The 17,546-nt window shown below is 40.8% G+C and overlaps 2 pseudogenes; both read right to left on the bottom strand.

Moving 5' to 3' along the window:
• Positions 1-13,774: 13,774 nt before the first annotated feature.
• On the bottom strand, positions 13,775-14,591 carry LOC127687955 (UBX domain-containing protein 2A-like; annotated as a pseudogene).
• Positions 14,592-16,591: 2,000 nt separating this feature from the next.
• LOC127688248 (uncharacterized) lies at positions 16,592-16,730 on the bottom strand (annotated as a pseudogene).
• Between the last annotated feature and the right edge of the window lie 816 nt (positions 16,731-17,546).

The following is a 17,546-nucleotide window of genomic DNA, read 5'->3' as shown; positions in this document are numbered from 1 at the left end:
GCTGGGGATTAAGGTGTTGGATAGCTGTTACTGTAGGGGGACCAGTCTTCTCTCCAGCCTTGCCTTGGTCTTCAGACAAAACAAATTCTATCAAATGATTACTTTTCCTGATCATTTCATTTGTCCTGTACAGTGGCACTAAATATCTGTCTATTATGGCCATTCAGAGGGAAGTTGTTTCATGTTTTGCCCCTGTTAAATAAGATTTTTTAAAAAAAAAAAGTCCTTATTGGTTCTTATATATTATGACGCTAATGATTTCATATATTAACACATCTGACATGCTATGCCAACTTTTGTATATTAGTTTCAAATCACTGTTAACTTTATTTGCCATGTTTTTAAAAATTGTTTATTTACTAAATCCTATAATTCCCTTCCCCATCTTCCTTAGGCTTTGTAAATTAAATACTTTTTACTTAATTTTTAGCATTGCTAATACAAATATTTGATCCTAAAATATTCCAATTTTTGTTGTATATATCCTCCTAAGTTTCCACAAGTTATTTGTTGTTTCTATTGTCTGTATAGTACCAAAATCCTACCTTTGAAGTTTTTCATCCAAGGCTTATTTTAGAACTATACATTCTTCTTTCTCTTATATTCTGTTGGATTTATCTATTTGTTTTATGTGTTCCATACTGATCTGTAACTCAGATGAGCCCAGATTTGCCTTTAATTAGAGGCCTCCCAAGTGGAGAGAATGAACATGGGATATTAAGCTACTATGAATACATCTAATCTTTAAAATATTGGCATAGGAGAAGAATAAGTCCATAGCAAACGCAAAGGGAATATCTAAAGTCAGATGACTTACCTAAACCTAGAGACCAAGATGCCCAGCCAGGTATAAGAGGACTATTGAATACCAAATAAAACCAGAGAAGTTTTGCATCATTGCAGTTGGAAGTTGTATAAATATATTGAAAGCTTAGGAGAAAAAGTCACTTATAAAGGCAACACTTGATTATTTGACAGAATCTTTTAAAGTGAGAAAAGATTGGAAAAATTTATTCCAGGTTCTGAAAGACCACAGTTATCAACCCAGCCCATTATCCAGAAACAACAACAACAACAACAACAACAACAACAAAACAACAACAAAAACCCAACTGTATTAAAACTGAAGGAAAATTAAAACTCCACGATAGAAAATGGAGGGATGTTACTTACTGGCTTGCTCAGCTTGCTCTCTTATGGAACCCAAGACTACCAGCATAGGGATGGCACCACCCACAATGGGCCCTCCTTGCTTGATCACTAATTGAGAAAATGCCTTACAGCTGGATCTCATGGAGACATTTCCTCAACTGAAGCTCCTTTCTCTGTGATGACTCCAGCCTGTGTCAAGTTGACACCCAAGACTACCAGCATAGGGATGGCACCACCCACAATGGGCCCTCTCTGCTTGATCACTAATTGAGAAAATGCCTTACAGCTGGATCTCATGGAGACATTTCCTCAACTGAAGGTCCTTTCTCTGTGGTGACTCCAGCCTGTGTCAAGTTGACACAAAACCAGCCAGTACACCACCTTAGGGTAAAAGGATGAGAAAAGGGCATTCCATCCAAGGCATAAGTACGTTACTGTCTGACAAAATAGACTTCAAACCCAAACTACTCAGAAGACATAACAGGAACATTTTGTTTTTAACTTTTTTTACTCTTTAGAGGCAAAAATACCCACAAAGAGGATATTTCAACTCTAAACAAACATGCACCAAATAAATATAGGATACGTTTTACAAAAGAAATACTATGAGATCCCAGACTACAAACTAATAACAATAATGGGTAGTTTTAGCATTCCATTTTTATCAATAGGTTATAACAGAGAAACTCTGGAGTTAAATGATATAAATCAAATGAACCTAGGAGATAGCTATGGATATCACAGACAAATACTTTAGAATGTTTTTCTCAGCCAATGGAACTTTTTCCCAGAATCAACTACATACAAATCTCAAATGTAGAAAAACTGAAATAACATCTTGTATTCTTTTTGACCACATTGGAAAAAGGTGGGCATCAAGAGCAATGGAAACTACAAAAAGTACACAAACTCATGGAAACTGAACGTACTACAATAATAAATATTGGGTGAAGGCAGAAATCAGGAAGATTTTAAGTTCTAGAATTGAATGAAAAACAATGATTTCCTATTGATGGAACAAAGTGAAGGCAGTACTAAGGGGAAAATTCATGGAAATAAGTACCTACATTAAGACATCTTAAATTAGTAACGATGTGCTAAAGACTTTGGGAAAACAGGAATAAAGTATCCCAAAAGAATAGGTGGGAAACGATAAAAGTTATAGCTGAAATTAATAAGTGGAGACAGAAATACAAATAACGAATAAAATAAAGGTGGTTCTTTGAATATATTAGCAAGGTTAGCAAACCTTGAGCCAAATTAACCAAAGAAAGCATTCACATTTAAAAAAGGAGACATTAGAACAGACACTCGATACTTTAAAGAAGCTACAACCTTCCAATTTTAAAAAAGCTATGGCCAAATGAATTCAGTAAGTAATTCTACCAAACCTTCAAGGTAGAAGTAACACATAACATACTTGCTGTGTGCTGATCCCACAGCTTGTTAAAAGTTCATTTTCACCAAAATCAGAAACAAGTGAAGGTTGTCCACTTTACCCTCTTCTGTTCAATATAGTAAGTACTTGAAGTCTTATAACAATGAGACAAGTGAAAGCAATAAAGAAGATACAGAAAGGAAGGAAGTCATGAATTCCTATTTGCAGGTGATGATTCTATGTGTAAAAATCCCTAAGCTAAAGATACCACCAAAACCTACACCTGACAAACACATCCAGCAAAATAGCAGAATGCAAAATAGCAGGATGCAAAATCACACACATACATACACACACACACACACACACACACACACACACACACAAAACCACTGGCTTTACTGTATATAAATGACAAGAGATAAACCAGGGAAACAATTTCACAGGAGTCTCAAGAACGTTCTTTTGAATAAACCTAACCAAGGATGTGAAAGACTTGTATGCTGGAAAAGTAACAATACTGAAGAAAGAAACTAAAATAACCTGATGAAAACTAGAACATGACTGCATCTACCATGGTTGAGGAGGTTTTATTGCAGATAGGTGGGAGAATATGGCTGGAGACATCTGGAAGGATCCAGACTGAACGGGGCTAAGAGAGTTGGGAGGAAATCCAAAGAGGAAAGAAGAGTGTGGAGAGGACAAGTAAACTAAGAGACCAAGAAAACACATAGCCAAAATGACTATTATATATAAAAGAAAATCTGGAGGAGGGAACAAAGTTCACCCTCTGCATTGGGGGAGGTTTAGGGAAGGGGGCAGAATGCAAAGTGCTGGAAGGAGCTGTGGGAACTGAGAGACGTGTCCCAGATTTCTTTGGATGGTACAATACCAGAAGGAGGATTGGTAGGATTCATGCTGTGAAAACGCATCCTACCAAAGTGATTGATAGATTCAATGTAATCTTTCTCAAAATTTAAGTTGTTTTGTTTTTTGTTTTTAAATCCTGTGATCGGGATTGTGCAAATATACCACATTTTCTTCATCCATACTTCAGTTGGGTGACATCTTGGCTGTTTCCAGTTTCTGGTTATTAGGAATAAAGTCACTATGAACACAGTTGAACAAGTGTCCTTGTGGCATGGTGGAACATCTTTTGCCTATGTGCCCATGAGTAGTATACCTGGGTCTTGTGGGAGAACTATTCCCAACTTTCTGAGAAATCACCAAAGTGGTCTCCAAAGTGGTTATACAAGTTTGTACTCTCACAGGCAATGGAGGAATGTTCCCCTCCATCCACATCCTTGCCAGTATCTTGGCCATTCTGAAAGGTATAAGATAGAATCTCAGAGTCTTTTGATTTGCCTTTCCCTTATGACTAAGAATGTTGAACATTTCTTCAGGTGCTTCTCGGCCATTAGAGATTATGTTGTCAAGAATGTCGAGATCTTTTCACCATTTTTTAAACATTATTTTATTTGTTTACAATCCTGCTGTTGCCCACCCAGTGCCCCCTCCTACAGTTCCTCTTTGCATTCCTCCTCCTCCTGGGGCCAAAAGGGTGCTCCCCGACACCAGCCCTCCCCCTTCCCTGGGGCCTCAAGTCTTTTCAAGAATTAGGTAAATCTTCTACTGAGGCCAGACCAGACAGTCCTCTGCTATATATGTGCTGGGGCCCTCGGATAAGCCCATGTATGCTGGCTGGTTGGTTGCTCAGTGTCTGGGAGCTCCCTGGGGTCCAGGTTAGTTGAGACTGCTGGTCTTCCTATGAGATCACCCTCCCTTTCAGTTTCTTCAATCCTTCCCCTAATTCAACCATAGGGGTCCTTGACTTCAGTACAATGGTTGGCAGTGAGTATCTGCATCTGTCTCAGTCAGCTGCTGATAGGGCCTCTCAGAGGACAGCCATGCTAGGCTCCTGTCTGTAAGCACACCATAGCATCATTAATAGTGTCAGGCCTTGGTGTTCCCACCATGAGATGGATCCCAAGTTGGACCAGTCAGTGTGCCTTCTTTCCTTCAGTTCATTTAAAAAATATTTTTTATTTATTTACATTCCTGATATTGCCCCCCCTTCCTGGTCCCCTTTCCACATTTCCTCATATCATTCCTCCCCCCCTTGCCTCTGAGAGGGTGTGCCCCCCCACCAGACCTCCCCCTTCTCTGGGGCCTCAAGATTCTTTAGGATTAGTCTCGTCTCCATTTTTGTACCTGCTGTTCTTTTAGACAGGAACAAAGTACCCCATTTTTGTGTTATTTGGTTTGCTGTTCCGGAAATTGCTCCTGTACCATTGTGTTTAAAGCTATTTCCCACGTTCTTTTCTATCAGTTTTAGTGTATCTGGTTTTATGTTGAGGTTTTTGATCCACTCGGACTTGAGTTTTGTGCAAGGTGATGAATATGGATCTATTTGCATTCTTCTACAAGCAGATATCCAGTTACTCCAGCACCATTTATGTAAGATGCTCTCCCCCACCCCCCACCCCATTGTAAGGTTTCGGATTCTTTCTCAAGAAGCAAGTGTCCCTGTGGGTTTACTTTTGGGACTTCAATTCAATTCCATTGATCAACCTGTCTGATTTTATGCTAATACCATAAAGTTTTTATGACTAATGTTTTGTGGTACAGCTTGAAATCAAGGATAATACCTCCAGAAGTTCTTTTATTGTATATGATTGTTTTGGATATCCTGTTTTTTTGTTTGTTTTTTATTTTTGTTTTTGAAGCTGAGTATTCTTTCAAGGTCTGTGAAGAACTGTGTTAGAATTTTGATGGAAATGGTATTGAATCTGGAGGTTGCTTTTGGTAAAGTGGACACTTTTACTATATTAATCCTACTGACTCATGAGCACAGGAGATCTTTCTATCTTCTGGTATCTTCTTCAGTTTCTTTCTTCACAGACTTGAAGTTCTTGCCATAATGGTCTTTCACTTGCTTGGTGAGAGTTACAGCAAGATATTTTATACTGAGCTGGGTGGTGGTGGCACATGCCTGTAATCCCAGCACTCGGGGAGGCAGAGGCAGGTGGATTTCTGAGTTTGAGGCCAGCCTGGTCTACAGAGTGAACTCCAGGACAGCCAGGGCTATACAGAGAAACCCTGTCTCGAAAAAACCAAGTCCATAAAACAAAACAAAACAAACAAACAAACAAACAAAAGATATTTTATACTATTTGTCGTGGGGGATGTGGAAGTGAACCTGGTGGAGGACAAAGTGGGACAGAGAGCGAAGTGCTATAGGCTCCTTCAGTTTCTCCAGGAATCCTGATCTGCCGTCCATGGTATACAGTGTGAGATGGCTCCTGGCACACAGGTGAGACAACACAAAGGACCCAAGCCAGGTCAGTGGCTGCTTCCCCTGTCTTCTCAAAATCTCCCTTGGTGATCGGCCCCTCCCCTACAGGCTCATGGGCAGATGAGTCAGATTCAGCCAAACAAAGCGTGTTGTGTCCCCGTTTGCCTTTGAATACATAACCATACCCTAATTGGCTGAAAAACTATATAAGCTTATGTGTTAAGCAATAGAGTTAGATATGCACCCTGGTCCTGGTCTCCATAGTCCAAACCTGGGAATCTTTATGGGTTCCGCCTCCACTTTCCTCCCCATTTCCTGGTTCCTGTTCTCATAAATTGTGGCTAATGTGAAGGGTGTTGTTTCCTTTATTTTGTTCTTGGCCTATTTATCATTTGTATAAAGGAGGCTACTGATTTTTTTAGTTAATTTTGTAACCAGCCACTTTACTGAAGGTGTTTATCAGCTGTAGGAGTTCTCTGGTAGAGATTTTGGGGTTACTTATATATGCTACCATATCATCCGAGACTTTGACTTCTTCCTTTCCAATTTGTATCCCCTTGATATCCTTTAGTTGTCTTATTGTTCTACCTAAAGCTTCAAGCACTATATTAAATAGGCATGGAGAGAGTAGACAGCCTTGTCTTGTTCCTAATTTTAACTGAATTCCTTTAGGTTTTTCTCTATTTAATTTGATTTTGGTGATCAGCTTGCTGTATATTGCCTTTGTTACATTTGTGCCCGTATTCCTGATATCTCTAAGATAGAAGGATGTTGGATTTTTGTCAGAGTTTTTTTCAGCATCTAATGTGTTGATCACATGTTTTTTACATTTATTTATTTATTTATTTATTTATTTATTTATTTATTTATTTATTTATTTAATGTAAGTACACTGTAGCTGTCTTCAGACACCAGAAGAGGGCTTGAGATCTATTTACGGATGGTTGTGAGCCACCACGTGGGTGCTGGGATTTGAACTCATGACCTTCTGAAGAGCAGTTGGTGCTCTTACCCACTGAGCCATCTCTCCAGCCCTGATCATGTGTTTTTTTTTCTTTTAGTTTTTTTCTTTATATGGTTGATTACATTAATGGATTATCATATGTTGAACCGACCCTGTATCTCTCATATGACCTCTACTTGATGTTTTTGATGTATTTTTTGTATTTTGTTGAATATTTTTGCATCAATGTTCATAAGGGAAATTGATCAGAAATTCTCTTTTTTGCATGTGTGTGTCTGTGTGGTTTAGGTATCATTCTATGTAGCCTCATTCTATGTAGCCAATTTGGCAGCATTCCTTCTGTTTTTATAGTTTGAGAATTATTGGTATTAGTTCTTCTTTGAATATCCAGTAGAATTCCTCGCTAAAATTATCTGGTAGTGGGCTTTTTTTGTTTGTTTGTTTTATTTTGTTTTGTTTGTTTGGTTGGGAGAGTTTTAATTACTGCTTCTATTTCTTTGGGGATTACCGGACTATTTAGATAGTTTACCTGATCTTGATTTAACTTTGGTAAGTGGTAAGTGGTATCTATCAAGAAAATCATTCACTTCATTGAGATTTTTCAATTTCGTCGATTTTTTTGGCCTTTATGAATCTGTATTTTGCAGCTATTATAGCTTAGATGCTGATTTCTGAATTAATCTTTGTTGGATGGGTATTTTTGAAAATGTTTTTTTTTCTTGCTTTCTGTTTCCTCTTTGTCTACTGGCCTAAGTAGCCTGCAGTGTGGTAACTAGCTAAGCTTCAGGTCTAGGAGGATGTCTCCCCTGGGGTTTTGTAGCCTGGAAGGCCTCTGGAACTTTGGGTGCTAATCTTGGTTCTACTCTACCAGAGTAGCCTATGGTCTCTGGTGCTTGTGGGCTCCCAGGAAAGCAGGTGGGTTTGTGGGTGAGAAAATGGAGTCCAGGGAATGGAGAACAGTTTAAGGCTTCTAGGTGTGTTTTAGGGGAGTATTGTGGGCAAGGGCTTGGGGCAGGGTCTTACCTGTGCTGGCAGGCCTCCAGGAATGCAGGGAGAGTTGTTGAGTAGGAACTGGGGAACAGTGCATGGGGTGCAGTTTACTGCTGTTGTGGGTGCTTTCAGGGGTAGGCAGGGGCTTTGAAGAGAGAGGGGCTTACCTAGTGCCCTTAGTGCCCCGAGGCTGGAAAAGTACTTACTCAAAGTTCTAAGCCCACACCATTACAACCACCTGTTTTTGTTTTGGTTGGTTTTGACAAAATGGCCAACTATTCACACTACTTTTCAAAATTGTGTCAAAGACAGCATCATCAACAAATGAGGCTGCTCCAGTTCGATAGCTGCACACACATGAATAAAACTAAATCCTTTTCTCCCATAAACCTCGACTCAAAATGGATCAAGGCCCACAACATAAAGCCTGATACCCTGTATCTGATAGAGGACAAAGGAAATATATTTTCAACTTCTAGGTACAGGAAAGACTTTCTAAACATGTGTTACGTGAAATCTCAATGTAGTCTTAATATGCATTTCCATGATGATTAGGATGTTGAACATTAAAATGCTTCTTAGACATTTTCATCTTTTTTTTCTTTTTTTTTTCTTTTGCCATATTTGGTTGATATCCCTGGGAGTAATGGGTTCCCATGATTCTTTATTAATCCTTAGTTTTGTTTGATTGACACATTCCTCCATCACCTGCTTTTCGGTCTACCTGTTCTCCTCTCTGCTTATATCTTAAATCACTGCTTTCCCTCTCCTTTTCTTTCATATCACATAGATATCAGTCTTAATCCCTAAACCTATTCATTAAAAAATGCTGAAATCTGCACAACTGAAAATATCTCATTCAAGGGAAGCAAAATGGGTCAATAGGTAAAAGCATTTGATTCCAACCCCAATAACGTGAGTTCAATCCCAGATCCCATGTGGCAGAAGGAGAGAACCAACTCCCTCGAGTCATCTTCTTTTTTTTTTAAATTAATAAATATTTTTTATTCGATATATTTTTTATTTACATTTCAAATGATTTCCCCTTTTCTAACCCCCCACTCCCCGAAAGTCCCGCAAGCCCCCTTCTCTCCCCCTGTCCTCCCACCCACCCCTTCCCACTTCCCCGTTCTGGTTTTGCCGAATACTGCTTCACTGAGTCTTTCCAGAACAGGGGGCCACTCTTCCTTTCTTCTTGTACCTCATTTGATGTGTGGATTATGTTTTGGGTATTCCAGTTTTCTAGGTTAATATCCACTTATTAGTGAGTGCATACCATGATTCACCTTTTGAGTCAGGGTTACCTCACTTAGTATGATGTTCTCTAGCTCCATCCATTTGCCTAAGAATTTCATGAATTCATTGTTTCTAATGGCTGAATAGTACTCCATTGTGTAGATATACCACATTTTTTGCATCCACTCTTCTGTTGAGGGATACCTGGGTTCTTTCCAGCATCTGGCAATTATAAATAGGGCTGCTATGAACATAGTAGAGCATGTATCCTTATTACATGGTGGGGAATCCTCTGGGTATATGCCCAGGAGTGGTATAGCAGGATCTTCTGGAAGTGAGGTACCCAGTTTTCTGAGGAACCGCCAGACTGATTTCCAGAGTGGTTGTACCAATTTGCAACCCCACCAGCAGTGGAGGAGTGTTCCTCTTTCTCCACACCCTCTCCAACACCTGATGTCTCCTGAATTTTTAATCTTAGCCATTCTGACTGGTGTAAGGTGAAATCTCAGGGTTGTTTTGAGTTGCATTTCCCTAATGACTAATGAAGTTGAGCATTTTTTAAGATGCTTCTCCGCCATCCGAAGTTCTTCAGTTGAGAATTCTTTGTTTAACTCTGTACCCCATTTTTTAATAGGGTTGTTTGGTTTTCTGGAGTCTAACTTCTTGAGTTCTTTATATGTATTGGATATTAGCCCTCTATCTGATGTAGGGTTGGTGAAGATCTTTTCCCAATTTGTTGGTTGCCGATTTGTCCTCTTGATGGTGTCCTTTGCCTTACAGAAACTTTGTAATTTTATGAGGTCCCATTTGTCAATTCTTGCTCTTAGAGCATAAGCTATTGGTGTTCTGTTCAGAAACTTTCTCCCTGTACCGATGTCCTCAAGGGTCTTCCCCAGTTTCTTTTCTATTAGCTTCAGAGTGTCTGGCTTTATGTGGAGGTCCTTGATCCATTTGGATTTGAGCTTAGTACAAGGAGACAAGGATGGATCAATTCGCATTCTTCTGCATGCTGACCTCCAGTTGAACCAGCACCATTTATTGAAAAGGCTATCTTTTTTCCATTGGATGTTTTCAGCCACTTTGTCGAGCATCAAGTGGCCATAGGTGTGTGAGAATCAATATAGTTAAAATGGCCATTTTGCCAAAAGCAATATACAGATTCAATGCAATACCCATCAAAATCCCACCTCAATTCTTCACAGAGTTAGAAAGAGCAATTATCAAATTCATCTGGAATAACAAAAAACCCAGGATAGCTAAAACTATTCTCAGCAACAAAAGAAATTCTGGGGGAATCAGTATCCCTGACCTCAAGCAATACTACAGAGCAATAGTGTTAAAAACTGCATGGTATTGGTACAGTGACAGGCAGGAGTATCAATGGAACAGGATTGAAGATCCAGAAATGAACCAACATTTTCATCTTTTAAGAATTTTCTATTTAGTTCAATGTCTAATTTTAAAAATTGGGTTGTTTTCTTAATGCTTAAGTTTTGTTTGTTTTTGTTTTTGCTTTATTTTGTTTTTATATATCTTAGTTACTAACCGTCTGCTAGATTTATGTAGGCTTCATATTCACTTGAAAGATGGTGTCCTTTCTTATACAGGAGCCTTTTAGTATCATAAGGTCCCATTTTTCAATTGCTGGTCTTTTTTTTTAATCTTTAAAAGACAGTTCATTTCACCATTAGCAAAATACATAATACTACATTGTCAATGAATGGAGACATCCTGAGGTGTACTGAATGAGTTGTGATGAAGTATGATTACTTTAGCTTTGGTAGTGCATAGTAACCTAGCTAACAAATTATGATGTGTACAATCAGATATGTATCTCAATGTCTAGCTCATCAGCAAGATAAGACAATGGACTATGACAACTCTGGAGCAACGACTTGGTTCACACTGTATTCTACTCCTGAGATGGTCACTTACTTTAAATTGTTCTCCCTTGGCAATTTATTCTTTCAAAATCAACCTGCGATAAGGAGTCTATACATTAGCATCTTTACAACTTTTGAATTTTCAAGTAAAAAGATTTATCAGATAATTATTTTTAGGAAATCTTTGAGAACATTATTCACACTAACATTTTCACCGTTTTACAAAATGCAAGTTATTGCTGAAGGCTGTCCCTCCCAGTGGAACCTCTCCCCAGCATGTGCTCTATGAGGACACACAAGAAAACCCCACCATACCTTCTGGTTAATTAGAGACTGGAGGCTTTATTTGTAGATATACAAGAAGCATTCTCATAAAAATACAGAGGACCATTTATCAATTATAACTATGTAAATAGAAAGGTTTCAGGATAGGCCTATATGAAACATTTCGTTAAAGATTCCTGAACATGTTTACAATCAAAAGGTTTTGCTTATATCTGAAAAATAAAACCATTGATTTTACTATCCCCCCTTTTAAAAGAAATTATTTATATTGCTAAAAAGGGCTTTGATAGTGCTGTGTAAACGTTATCAACAAATATTTAATTTTTCTATTATATACCTGCTGATTTCCTAGGTAAAGGGCAAAAGAAAGATGCTCTCCTTCCTTCTCTATTCTACACTGCCCACCCAAAATGCAGAAGTCTGATCTGGGGAAGCCTGGAGCTAGGGAAGAAAGCATCTTTAAAATAGGGCTGCAGAACAAAGGGCGGTGAGAAGGGACATCTAGTTTCACACACAGGCTCCCTCTTGTCATTCCTGAGTCTTACTTAAAACCTCATTCACACTTTCCAGCCCTGCCTCATCTGTGGACGGCAGGCAAGGCACAGGTTATGCCAGGAGTCGTTCAGCTTAAAGAGGGGGCAGCCCAAGTAAACTTGGGAAGAGGATAAAGCTCAAGTGTGGAGACTGAGGGTAGAGGCATTCACTGTCCACGGTGAAGCACAGCGGACTCCGGCCTAGCATAGAGTTCCTGCATTTACGCTAAATACCTACGAGTCACGCAAGGTTCCCAGTGCAGTTGGCAGGCAGTGAAGCACAATGCTTGTGACAGGGGCAGGAATAGACTTTGTTGTTTTGATTTAACACTCTCATTCTGTAGCCTAAGATGGCCTTGTCCTCATGGTAATCCTCCTGCCTCAGCCTCTCAAGTGCTTATGATCGATGTGAACTCCCATGTTTGGCCAGGTATTGGCCCTTAGGGAAGGACTCCCAAATGACCCTTTGTCAAACTGTCTTTCCTAATTAGATAGTTACACATTTCTTTTTCATTCCCACGAATAAAAAGTTGTTTTCTAGAGACTATAAACCGACAGGTAAGAATATTTATCTTCATTAAGTCAGACATTACATAATACAGTGCCACCTTTCTTAATAAATCTTTTCATTCTTTGGAAATTATTAGATTCATTTTTAAAAATTTAATATGTATGATGTTTTGTCTGCAAGTATGTCTACGTATAACTTGAGCGCAGTGCCCACAGAGGTCGGAAGAGGGAGCTGGATATCCTGGAGCAGTAGTTTCAGATGGCTGTGCGCAGCCTTGTGTGTGCTGGAGATTGAATCTGGATCTAAGCAAGGGCAGCCAGTGCTCTGAACTGCTGAGCCATCTCTGCCGGTGTGAAAGTTGTTACTATTAAGAGACAGGGTTTTGCTATGTTGCTTAAGCTGACAGGAACTCCTGGGCTCCAGTGCTCCTCCCCCCCCCCCAACCCCCAGCTTGGTGTGAGCTAGAGCTAGGGCATGGGTCACTGTAGGCAGTTTCAAAATTATTTTTTTTTCGGTTTTTGGATTTGTTTTTTTCCGAGACAGAGTTTCTCTGTATAGCCCTGGCTGTCCTGGAACTCACTCTGTAGACCAGGCTGGCCTCGAACTCAGAAATCCGCCTGCCACCACCGCCCGGCTCAAAGTTAATTTTAAATGAGTAAATATTTTCTTTTCTAGACAGGGTTTCTCTGTGTAATCCTGGAGGTTAGTTAGCTCTGTAGGACAGGCTGTCCTTGAACTCAGATATCCTCCTGTCTCTGCCTCCAAAGTGCTAAGATTAAAGGCTGGCTTCGGAGATTTTTGTGTGTGCATGCTTTTACATTACAAATTTAAAGGATTTTTTTTTTTTTTTTTAGTGTTGGGGATCAACTAAAACTAGTCTCATGTATGCATAGCAAATACTCTCTACCACTGGTTTACATTCCCAGCCCATAAAATTACATATAAAAGGCATAGAAAACTGTGTAGACAGATTAATATTGATATTATACTAAGCTACACAATTTTATTCCTGCAAGAGTATACACCTTGTATACTATTGCCAAATGAATGTTTGAGTATCTTTTGTCATCACAGAGTAGAAACTGAAAAGCTCTGAGGATGAAGTACAGGCAATAGAATAGTTACACTGATGCTTTTAAAATGTCATATATAATTTTTTTAATGTATTGTTATTTAAAAACTGAGATAGCTAGCATTATATAAATATCTGCTGTTTGGAAATATTTGAATGCTGGTGCTGATTTAGCTAATTGAATACTCTGCTAATTTAGACCACATTAAGATTAATGATATAGCTATATAATATATCATATTGGCTAACTGGAAGTTGAAAATAGGTATTTTTTTTCTCAATAGCCTGTTGAGAAAGTGCCCTGACTCTGGCTTACAGCCACGTTACCCTCCTAGCTTGTGTTGGCTGGACCCCTCAGAAAGGACTACGGAGCCCTCAAACCACACCCGCAGTCACACTGACTCAGCTTCCACTTCTGCATGTCTACTTCCAACCATCATTTCTCCTAGTCTCTCAAAAAAAAAAAAAAAAGCTATCAAAGTTTTCTAAAAGGCTCGCAGGTTTTTTTTTTTTTTTTGAGTCTCTGAATGATTACAGCATTCCGCAAATCTGTTTCTTCCAATGTGAGCATCTCATCCAGCAATCTGAGGAGAGGAAGAGCTGTAGCCAGAGCAAAGGGAGGGCTTCTCTGAGATCCTTGGTAGTTTTCAATGAAGTCTTTGTTATGGCTCACCCTGTGAGAAAATGAAATCTTTGGACAGTCCATCCCCTGTTGGCTAACCAGATCTGGGTCCTGGTAATGGGCACCAAGCTAGTTAGTGAAACAGCAGGCAAAGTCCTTCTATTGTCAACTTCCTCACTCCGTGCTTTAGACACAGTTCTCGCTGTAGCACTTCCTTGTCTGTGGCCCTGTCCTGAGAAGGGCTGGGACACAGGCTTTCTAGACAGACATACTTCATTTTTTTTTTTTTAATCTTCAACTTTAACATCCATCTCCTCTTTAACAAAAACTCCCTGTAATTGTGAAGGTAATTCCCCCTTTTTGATGGAGTTCAAACACTGCTGACTTGCACTATCAGAGTAACCTCATTATTGTAATCATCATTGACGGTGAATCCATTTTTCCACAATTTTATATTTATATCTACCTGTTTCTTCTGTTCAGTGGGGGACAAGCATTTGGCACCAGCCTTCCCTGCTTCCTCAAAAAGGCTGTCAACAAAATATTTACAGTTCGTTTGTTGATTATCATTGAGGGGTTGACTGTCAGGAGGTCCTGTTTCACAAACCCATTCTTTTATACTGTCAAGATTATCTCTCACGACCCCGGGGCCATCTCGCCTGCCTGTCATAGACAGTGAGGGATGAAGGAGGCCATCTCTCCTATCTGAGCCATTGCTCAGCAGACAAGAGGCAGGGCCAGCTCTCCTGCACCCACACACAACCTTGGGGCAGGCTCATCCATGCCCCTCTATCAGGGTCAGCTCTAGTGTGTTGCCCAGGAGAGTTGCAGGGCCTGGTCTCCTGAGCATCATAGCAGATAAGGGGCAAAGCCAGCTCCCCTGCTTTCATGGTCCCCTCATGTGTCCAGCTCTCCCTCCACTGCTGGCGGTGAGGGCAAAAGGGAGGCAAGATGTTGACATCCCTTGCTGACAGCACAGCACAGCAGACAGGACACGGGTGAGCTCTCCCATGCTCACCCCATCAGTCTGACTCACCCAAAACTCCATAATCAGGGCTAGCTCTGCTGTGCTAAGCACGACAGCATGTGAGAGCGGGGACAGCTCTTCTACTCTGATGGCCTCAGGCCATCTCTCTGCCTGCCATAGATGACAAGTTTGGGTTGTGTGTGTGTGGCATTTTTCTGTTGTGGATTGGTTCTAATACTATTTGTGTTAATTCTGCTCCCCCAAATCACACAGTAATCTGCACGTCCACACGCTGAGGGTCCCTCAGTTGGCTCTAATTGGTAAATGAAGTTGGTGAATGTCCTGGCAGGGAGACAGAGGTAGGTCTTTAGATTTCCTGGCAAGGGACCACGGGAAGAAGGAGGTTTTAGAATTGCCATGCTGGGGAAGCAGAAACAACAAGTCTAAGAGCTGAGGGGAGAAAGCATACAAAAATGTAAGAGTCAGGAAGACCCCGACAGTGTCTGGGGTAGCAGAGACGAAATAAGCTTTTAGTAAGTAATTCAGAAATGTTGGAGGGGAGTTGTTAGCAAAGCAGATGTTTGGAAGTGTGAAGTATGTGTGTGTGTGTGTGTGTGTGTATGTGTGTGTGTGTGTGTCTTTCTGGAATCCAGAGTGAGTGGCAAGAAGTGCACACTCACCCACCAGGGAGTTTAGAGTGAGTTAATTATCTACCACTACATATTTCCCTCACCCATGTTATCACATGGCAGGGAAGTGGTGGGATCAGCTCTCTCAGGATCGTGCCCTCAGGGTTAGCTCTTCCCCTTCCCCACCATCAAGGTCAGCTCTACTGTGTTGCTCAGGCAAGGTACGGGGCCCCCTTTCCCAAGGGCTGCAGCTGGTGAGACATAGAGCCAGCTCTCCTGATCTCACAGGCCCAGGGCCAGGTATGCCAGCTGACATAGCTAGTGAGGAGAGAGGGGTGAGGAAGTTATCTTTTCCTCGTACACACCATCACCACGCAGGGTATGAATGGTAAGGCCAGCTCCCTCATGCTTATACCCTCGGGGCCAGCTCATCCACAACACCTACAGTGTACAGGTCCTCTCTCCCGAGCACTGCAGCTGCCTAGGGGTGTGATCAGCTCTTCTGGTCTTATATTCCTAGGGCCAACACTCCCATGATGCCCAGGTGAGGGGTGGGGCCAGTTCTGCACAGTCCTCAGATGACCCTGGGAAGGCAGCCCAGCCCAGGGCCCTGGCCTATGCTGGTAACAGACCGCAGACCCAGATAATGTCCTCCAGACAGGCAGGACTCCTCCATGGAGGCATCACCGACTACTTATATCAGGCTGTTCTGCATACCCTCGAGTCTCCAGTTCTGCCTCTCTTCATTGTGCCCACATCCTTCTGTTTCTCTTTCTCTTCCATTTCTCTACCACTTACTCCTCTTAGTGGCATCTAGTTCTTGAATGTCTGGAATCATCTTAGGAGTGGTCTCGGGAGTGCTATATCCAGCTTGTTTATTATGGTGCCAGGCAGGCATCATTGTGGGCATGGTCTGTCCCCTGTCCCCTGGGCCTTTATAGGACTGGACTGGTGCTCATCTCAGGCTAGCTCCCTGTCAGGGTCCTGTGACAGGGGAATCTTATGTCTCACCCAGGTCTCCCCTACTCCTTAGTATCCAACTGAAGATCATCTCAGGCTCTGTTTTTTTAAGGGAATGTTAGACTACTTATCACTTAGATGTTCACAGGTCAGAACACTGAGCATAGACATAGCCTTTCTCAGCCCTGCCACCTAGTGACACCATGACACAATGTGACACAGCAGCCACCACACCTGTTAATGCTGGGACTACCTTGGACTGGTGGCCAGGACTTGGTGTTCCCAAACCTTAGGAAACATTATTTATAGTGGGCTGCAAACATCCTCAGTGTTGTGTTGTGTAAATGTTGAATTTTCTTTTCTAAAGCTCATGTTTGTCTTGGTCCCTACCTGGTAGACTGAATCATTGAAAGGTGACTGAATTATGACATAATCGGTGGGCTCATATGTTAATAGATTCACAGGATAATATTGGGAAATGGAGTCTAGGTGGAAGAATTGTGTTATGCAGTATGCCTTGGAATGATGCATCTTGCTCCAACCCCATACTTCCTTTGCTTTCTGGCCACCTAAGGTAGTCAGGTTTACTTCTCCATGCCTTCCATCATAGTTTACCTCCATGGCTCAGAACCAGTGAAGCCACTGACCATACACTGAAACTAAGCCAAACCAAACCTTTCACCCTTTAATTTGTTTTGGACACAGGTTTTGTCACAGTGATGAAAATTAAACCTACTTCCCCAAACAATGCCCTAAGACAATTATTAGTCTTTGCTATAGAAGAGGCAATATTCTTATTTTCCAAATTTTTAAATATATTAATATCCTTGCAAAGTTAACCTGGAGCAACTTCTGCTTATTAGATGTGAAGAAATTGTGAGACATAGTTTCTCTCAGTCACTTCATTTTCCCCTAAAGGATTGTTACAATTTATTTAAATACAATGTGTTATGTAATTATATAACCCATTAGTTTGCTTTAATATGAAATGACTCACCAATGTCTTATTTTTATAGGATTATTAGAAATGCAAACTTTTATGTGCTTATTGTTAGAAAAGTTGCCTTCA

The sequence above is a fragment of the Apodemus sylvaticus genome, chromosome 6 (assembly GCF_947179515.1).
Source record: "Apodemus sylvaticus chromosome 6, mApoSyl1.1, whole genome shotgun sequence".
Lineage (NCBI taxonomy): Eukaryota > Metazoa > Chordata > Mammalia > Rodentia > Muridae > Apodemus > Apodemus sylvaticus.
Note: the sequence above shows the minus strand (reverse complement) of the source record. Positions and strands in the feature narration are given on the sequence as shown.